This window comes from Pristis pectinata, chromosome 3, assembly GCF_009764475.1.
Source record: "Pristis pectinata isolate sPriPec2 chromosome 3, sPriPec2.1.pri, whole genome shotgun sequence".
In the NCBI taxonomy this organism is placed as follows: domain Eukaryota; kingdom Metazoa; phylum Chordata; class Chondrichthyes; order Rhinopristiformes; family Pristidae; genus Pristis; species Pristis pectinata.
In genome coordinates, this window is record NC_067407.1 from 142,581,942 (window position 1) to 142,590,593 (window position 8,652).

An 8,652-nucleotide genomic window follows, 5' to 3' on the forward strand; every position below is an offset into this window, starting at 1 on the left:
CTGTATTACCTTTACTTGAGTCATCACTTTGAGACCCTCCTCCTCTCAGCAGGATGTTTATGTCCCAGGGCACTTTCTGAGGAGGAGCAGTGGAGGTGACCTGGCTGGTATTTAGCCTGGGTCAATGTCACCCTCTCAACCTTTATTCAGTAGTGTAGCAGTTAGTATAATGCTATTACAGCACCAGCGATCCGGGTGCAATTCCCGCCGGTCTGTAAGGAGTTTGTACGTTCTCCCCGTGTCTGCGTGGGTTTCCTCCGGGTGCTCCGGTTTCCTCCCACATTCCAAAGATGTTCAGGTTAGGAAGTTGTGTGCATGATATGTTGGCGCTGGAGGCATGGCGACACTTGTGGGCTGCCCCCAGAACACTCTACGCAAAAGATGCATTTCACTGTGTGTTTCAGTGTACATGTGAATAATAGAGATCTTATCTTATCTGATTACACTGCTTTTTATGGGAACTTGCTGACTGTAAATTGGTTTTGTCAGTAAGGTCATGTAAAAAATTGGCTGTAAGATACAGGTGTACAAAATATTAAGAGGAATAGATAGAGTGGACAGCCAGCGCCTCTTTCCCAGGGAACCAATGCTCAATACAAGAGGGCATGGCTTTAAAGTAATGGGTGGGAAGTTCAAGGGAGACGTCAAAGGGAGGTTTTTTACCCAGAGAGTGGTTGGGGCGTGGAATGCGCTGCCTGGGCCGGTGGTGGAGGCAGCTACATTGGTCAAATGCAAGAGATTGTTAGATAAGCACATGGAGGAATTTAAAATAGAGGGATATGTGGGAGGAAGGGGTTAGATAGTCTTAGGCAAGGTTTAAAGGTTGGCACAACATTGTGGGCCGAAGGGCCTGTATTATGCTGCACTGTTCTATGATTCTAAGTTGGTTGGTGAGATGGGTGGTGACTGGAAGTGTAAGTGTTGGTCTGGTTTTGGATTTGTTGTCTGTGCTTTATATTTCTGTATGTTGGGTTCCAGTTGTCAATATTAATTACACGTTGTGGTTGCGGGCAGGCTGTCATGATGTGTTGGAGCGTGGCATTTAATCAACTCTTCAGTTTATTCATATGCTATTCAGATCCTTGCTCTCGATGACTGGCACATTTGTAACCAGGACTGAGCTCAGGGGCTCCAGAGCTGTGTGTTTCAGGCACATCTCCCTGGAGTCTCCATCTCAGCAAAGTCACGGGTCAAGCAATCTCTCTCCTGTCACTTCCTATCCATCACTGCCAATAGTTCCTTCATTTCAAACCCTCCGACAACTGACGAGACAAGCTTAACCATCAATCTGCCTCTTACAAACTGGAGCTCCGGGTAGCTAATTCCCCTCCCCATTCCCACCCCGACCTGTCTGTCCTCAGCTTCCTCCACTGCCAGGGTGAGGTTAACCACAAACTGGAGGTACAGCACGTATTCCCCCCGGGTCGTCTACAACCTGATTTCATGATCACTGAATTCTTTGATTTCCGGTAACTGCTCCCCCTCTGTCCCCTTTCTCTCTCCCTCCTGATCTACCCAGTTCAGAACCAGAATCAGAATCAGAATCAGAATAAGGTTTATCATCACTGACGTATGTCGTGAAATGCGTTATTTTGCGGCAGCAGTACAGTGCAAGACGTAAAAATTACTGTAAGTTACAAAAATAAATAAATAGTGCAAAAGAGGAATAACGAGGCAGTGTTCATGGGTTTATGGACCATTCAGAAATCTGATGGCAGAGGGGAAGAAGCTGTTCCTGAAACATTGAGTGTGGGTCTTCAGGCTCCTGTACCTCCTCCCCGATGGTAGCAATGAGAAGAGGGCATTTTCCGGCTGGTGAGGGTCCTTAATGATGGATGCCGCCTTCTTGAGGCACTGCATCTTCAAGATGTCCTTGACGGCGGGGAGGGTTGTGGCCGTGATGGAGCTGGCTGAGTCTACAACCCTCTGCAGCCTCTTGTGATCCTGTGCATTGGAGCCTCCATACCAGGCGGTGATGCAACCAGTCAGAATGCTCTCCACTGTACATCCGGAGAAATTTTTGGCAATCTCCTCAAACTCCTAATGAACTAGAGCCGCTGGCGTGCCTTCTTCGTGATTGCATCAATGTGTTGTGCCCAAGATAGATCCTCTGAGACGTTGACGCCCAGGAACTTGAAGCTGCTCACCCTTTCCACCGCTGACCCCTCAGTGAGCACTGGTGTGTGTTCTCCCGAATTCCCCTTCCTGAAATCCACAGTCGATTCGTAACACCCTCCTACACCCACCCCAGACCCCAATCACCCTGACTCTTCCCCCCCCCACCCCCTCCATCTGCCCGTCACCCACACACTCCTCCCACTGGGACCCCCCCCCCCCAGTTCCCATCTGTCCTCCCCACCTCCCTTATTTGGTTCCAGGCTCCACCTTCCTCTTAGACCAGATTCTGCCATCTGCAGCCCTTTGTTACATCCACCCATCACCTCCCGGCCCTCCTCCATCCACCCATCGCTATCCCCACCCTCCCCTCCTCCATCTGCCTACCCCCCCCGCTCACCTGGATCCACCTATCACCTGCCAGCTCTTGCTCCACCCCTTCCCCTCACCTTTTTATTGCTGACTATCTTTTAGTCCAGATGAAGGGTCTCGACCCAAAACGTTCAGTCCATTTCCCTCCACAGATGCTGCCCGACCCGCTGAGTTCCCCCAGCAGTTTGTTTGCTCCAGAATCCGCGGTCTTTTGTCTCTCTCTCTTTGTCTTTTGCCTGACTGAGAGAGGAGGTGACCACCTCCCCCCCCCCACCAGCCCCTCCCTGAGCAATCCCTCCCTGTCTCACCAACAAGAACCCATGACAGGCTGCATGGATGGGAATTATCCAGCATCATTGACAAAATTCACAGAATGAAGCTCGTCAGGAGGCTCAGCACTCTCACCTTCCTTCAGACTGTCTGCAGGGTGCCCACAGGTGGGAGCAGAGTTAGTGAATAGTTTTAAGGTAGAGGGAGGTGGGTTCTTTTTAAATAATGGAGAGAAATGTTACTGAGTATAAATGGGAATATGGGTGGATGGAATTAATACTGATGGGTGCCTGCTGCTCAGTGATGTATGAATCTCCTCTGAAGTCCCTCCAGCACTATCACATCCTTCCTACAGTGTGGTGACCAGATCTGCACTCAGTACGACAGCTGAGGACTGACCAATGTTTTATAAATTTGGAGCATCACCTTCCTGCTCTAGTGTTCAGTGCCCCGACTAATGAAGGCCAGTGTCCCACCTGCCTTCTTAAGCTCATTATCTACCTGCGTTGCCACCTTCAAGGATCTTTGGACTGCTTCTGGCAGAAAGGTGTGCGGTGACCCCTGGGTTCTCCACAAGCTGTAGCCCCTCAGGCCACAGCTGACAACCACTGGCCATCAGAGATTAGTCACTGTGTTCCACACCGGCCATGAGGACAGCTGCTCAAGGTGAACATTTTGAACTCTCTACCCGAGAGAGTCTGGTAATTGTTTAATTGGTCATTGATTTATTACTGTCACACATACTGAGATACAGTGGAAAGCTTTTGTCTGCCTGCCATCCAGTCAGATCATTCCATACATCCGTACATCGAGGTAGTACAAAGGGAAAGCAATAACAGAATATAGAATATAATGTTACAGTTACAGAGAAAGTGCAGTGCAGGCAGACAATAAGGTGCAAGGCCACAATGAGGTAGACTGAGAAATCAAGTTCATCTTTATTGTACAAGAGGTCCGTTCAAGACACTTATTACAGCGGGATGGAAGCTGTCCTTGAGCCTGGTGATAGGTATTCTCAGGCTTTTGTATCTACTGCCTGATGGAAGGGGGGGGGGGGGTGGTGAAGAGGGAATGTTTGGGGTGGGAGGGGTTTTTGATTATGTTGGCTGCTTTCCTGATTTCCTGAGGCAGCGAGAAGCGTTGACAGAGTCCATGGAGGGGAGGCTGGTTTTTGTGATGTGCTGAGCTGTGTTCAGAACTCTCTGCAGTTTCTTGCGGTCTCGGGCAGAGGAGTAGCCATACCAAGCTGTGATGTATCTGGATAAGATGTTTCTATGGTGCATCTATAAAAATTTGTGAGAGTCATCAGGGATATGCTGAGTTTAAGAACATAGAACAGTACAAGACAGTGCAGGCCCTTCAGCCCACGATGTTGTGCCAACATTTTAACATACTGTAAGATCAATCTAACCTCCCACATAGCCCTCCATTTTTCTATCATTCATGTGCCTTTCTAAGAGTCTCTTAAATGTCCCTAATGTATCTGCTCTACCAGCACCCCTGGCAGTGTGTTCCACGCACCCACCACTCTCTGTGTAAAAAACTTACCTCTGACATCCCCCCTGCACTTCCCTCCAAATTATGCCCCCTCACATTAGCCATTTCTGCCCTGGGAAAAAGTCTCTGACTGTCCACGATTTATGCCTCTTATCATCTTGTACACTATCAGGTCACCTCTCATACTCCACTCCACCCCAGCTCACTCAACCTATCCTCATAAGACATGCTCTCTAATCCAGGCAACATCCTGGTAAATCTCCTCTGCACCCTTTCTAAAGCCTCCATATCCTTCCAATAGTGAGGCGACCAGAACTGAACACAACAGAACATAGAACATAGAAAACCTATAGCACAATTCATGCCCTTTGGCCCACAAAGCTGTGCAGAACATGTCCCTACCTTAGAGATTACTCAGCTTACCCATAGCCCTCTATTTTTCTAAGCTCCATGTACTTATTCAAAAGTCTCTTAAAATACCCTATCGTATCCGCCTCCACCACCGTTGCCGGCAGCCCATTCCACACACTCACCACTCTCTGAGTAAAAAACTTACACCTGACATCTCCTCTATACCGACTCCCCAGCACCTTAAACCTGTGTCCTCTTGTGGCCACCATTTCAGCCCTGGGGAAAAGCCTCTGACTATCCACACGATCAATGCCTCTCATCATCTTATACACCTTTATCAGGTCCCCCCTCATCCTCAGTCGCTCCAAGGAGAAAGGGCTGAGTTCCCTCAACCTGTCTTCATAAGGCATGCTGCCCAATCCAGGCATATTCTAAGTTCTGTTCACAGAACTTGGAAATGTTCACAATATTCCTTAGCCAAGGCATCTACATGGCTGGACCACAACAAGTTGTCGGTGATACTTACATCTTGGAACTTGAGGCCTCAACCATCTCCACCTCAGCACCATTGATACAGACAGGGGTGTGTACTCTGCCCTGCTCCCTGAAGTCATGAAACAGCTCTTTAGTTTTGCTGATGTTGAGGGAGAGGGTGTTGGCTTGTGCAGCCTCAGTTGCTAAATATATTGAAGGCAGAGATCTTACTCACTTACTGACTATCATTCAGAAGGAGACCATTTGGCCAATCCGGTCCATGCTAGCTCCCAGGGGAGTAATCCCATCGGTCCTGTCCCTGCTGTATCACAGATAGATATTTGGATGTTCAGGGAAGCCAGGAGTTTGCACAGGAATGATCTCAGCCATGATCCGGTGACTGGCAGGGCAGGTATAAAGGGCGGAATGGCCTGCCCCTGCTTCCATTTCTTTGACTAGCATTGACCACTACTAACCACATCAATCACTGGTGTTCACCACACCAGTGCCCACCACTGACCCTGCCCCCTTTACAGGAACCTCCACAAAACTGGGGCACCGCTCAGCGTCAATGCCGAGCGGGATGAGGGGAGCTTGAGGGGGGGTTGAGGAGGGAATGTTGCCACCGGCAGCAGCACAGATTTAAGAAGATTGGTGAAAGGACAAGAGGGGAGACGGGAAGTTTCCTCCAACGGTGTGGGAGGGCTCTGTGCAGTGGGATGGGCAGGATCACTCCCTGAGGAGCTAGATTGAATGGCCTCCCATTACCCTGTGCAGGGAGGTGGGGGTAAAAGAACCAATAAAGTGGATTCATATTTGGGCCTCCTGAGGAGAGGAAAGGATGTGGGAGTATGTGGGGAACCCCTTCAAAGGGCCAGCCCTAGCAGGATGGACCAAGTGGCCTCATCCTTTTTTTTTGCAAGAGACTTTGATCAGAAGTAAGCAACTGAACTGGTGGGTGTTTGGACAGAGAGTGGGTCAGTCTGCAGTGCGCTCCTCTAATAACCCGGCACTGACGGATAAGAACACTGCCAGTAATCACCTTGTGCTATTACTAACATGCTAATTAATCCCACCATGGGCTGCGGGTTAGAACAAAATTCAAATATCCCTAATGACATGAATTATTCATTGTGCTGCAGAGTGTTTGGCCCCAGGATGAAGGGGGATATTAACAACAGGCTGCAGGGTCAGACCAGTGCTCCTGTGGACGAGAGGGAAGTGAGAGGGAGCCCTCATCAAACACTCACGTACGAAGCTCACATACGGCTCAACAGCGAGCAGCGCAGACGTGAGTTGGCAATTATACAAAGTATTTAAAGAACAGAAAGAAGCATATTAAATTATGAGAAGCATAGATAGGATAGACAGTCAAAATCTTTATCCAGGGTAGAAATGTCCAGTACTAGAGGATATGCGTTCAAGGTGAGAGGGGGAAAGTTTAAAGAAGTGTGGGGCAAGTTTTGTTACACAGAGATCGGTGGGTGCCTGGAATGTGCTGCCGGGGTGGACAGGCGGGGAATGGTGGGATCTGGATCATGTGCAGGCAGAAGGGATTAGTTTAATTTGCATCGTAGTTGACACAGACCCTCAGCTCTTTACAGTTTATATAAATGACTTGGATGAAGGCATTGACAATAGACAATAGGAGCAGAAGTAGACCATTCCGCCCTTCGAGTCTGCACTGCCATTTTGAGATCATGGTTGATCCTCAACAATCAATATTCTGTTCCTGCCTTGTCCCCATATCCCTTGATTCCCCTATCTATAAGAAACCTATCTAGCTCCTTCTTGAAAGTGCCCAGAGAATTGGCCTCCACTGCCCTCTGAGGCAGTGCATTCCACAAATTCACAACCCTCTGGGAGAAGAAGTTTTCCTCACCTCTGTCCTAGAATGGCCTAGCCCTTATTCTTAAATCATGCCCCCTGGTCCTGGACTTCCCCAACATCTGGAACATATTTCCTGTCTTTATCTTGTCCAATCCCTTAATAATCCTGTATGTTTCAATCAGATCCCCTCTCAATCTTCTCAATTCCAGTGTGTACAATCCCAGTCTCTCCAACCTCTCAGCATAAGACAGTCCCGACATCCCCGGAATTAACCTCGTAAACCCTACGCTGCACGCCCTCTATAGCCAGGATATCCTTCCTTAACCCTGGAGACCAAAACTGTACACAATACTCCAGGAGTGGTCTCACCAGGGCCCTGTACAAATGCAAAAGAACCTCCTTGCTTTTGTACTCAATTCCCCTTGTAATACAGGCCAACATTCCATTAGCCTTCATCACTGCCTGCTGCACTTGCTCATTCACTTTCAGTGACTGATGAACAAGGACTCCTAGATCCCTTTGTATTTCCCCCTACCTAACCCCACACCATTCAGATAATAATCCGCCTTCCTGTTCCTGCTCCCAAAGTGGATGACCTCACACTTATCCACATTAAACTTCATCTGCCAAGTACCTGCCCACTTACCCAACCTATCCAAATCACCCTGAATTCTCCTAACTTCCTCTACACATGTCGCACTGCCACCCAACTTTGTATCATCAGCAAACTTGCTAATGTTATTCACAATGCCTTCATCTAAATCATCAACATAGATGGTAAAATTGAAGTTGTGGTTCTTAATTTTCTGATGACACAGAGATAAACTGGCAAGTGAAGAGAACGAGGAGGCTATCAGAAGAGATATAAAACAGAAACAGAAAATGCTAGAAATACTCAACAGGTCAGGCAGCATCTGTGGGAAGAGAAACAGTCAATGTTTCAGTAGTGATAGAGAGAGGGGTTCACCAGGATGTTGCCCGGAATGGAGGGCTGCAGTTGGAAGGAGAGTTGGGAAAGGCCGGGTTTATTCTCACTGGTACTTCGGGAGCTGTGGGCAGATCTTATAGAAGTTTATAAAATTATGATGAGCATAGCTAGGGTGGCTAGTCACCCAGGGTGGCTTTTTCCCATGGTAAGGGAGTCTAAAACTGGAGGGCACAGGTTTAAAAAGGGGCAAGTTTTTCACACAGAGAGTGGTTGTTATCTGGAACGAGCTGCCGGGGAGGAGGCAGAGGCAGGTACAATTACAATACTTAAAAGACATTGGGACTGGTACTTGGATACAACTGGCTCAGAGGGTTATGGCCTAATACAGACAAATGGCATCAGAGTAGATATCTAGGGCAAAGGCCATTCCTCAGAACTGGGAAGGAGACAAAAGGAGGTTGTTAAGCTGCAGGGAGGGTGACGGAGGGGGATGTCTTTGATAAGGTGAAACCAGGTGACCATTGGGATAAACTGCAGTCCAGGTTATCTGGTCAGTGAGTGGGAGCAGTCGGAGAGGGAGAATGTGGACAAAGGGACCTAGACAAATGGATGTAGGAGCTGTGAAATGCAGAGTAGGAGGACATGCCTGGCAGGTCAGGCTGGGAACGTCCTCCACTCCCAGAGGGAAAAGAGCAATCATGCTGAGCCACTGTCACAGATGGATGAAGGAGACAGACAGAGAAACCAAGTTACCTGAAGTTGTAGAATCAGTGTTGGGTTCAGAAGGTGCGACATGCCCAGAGAGAAGATGAGGT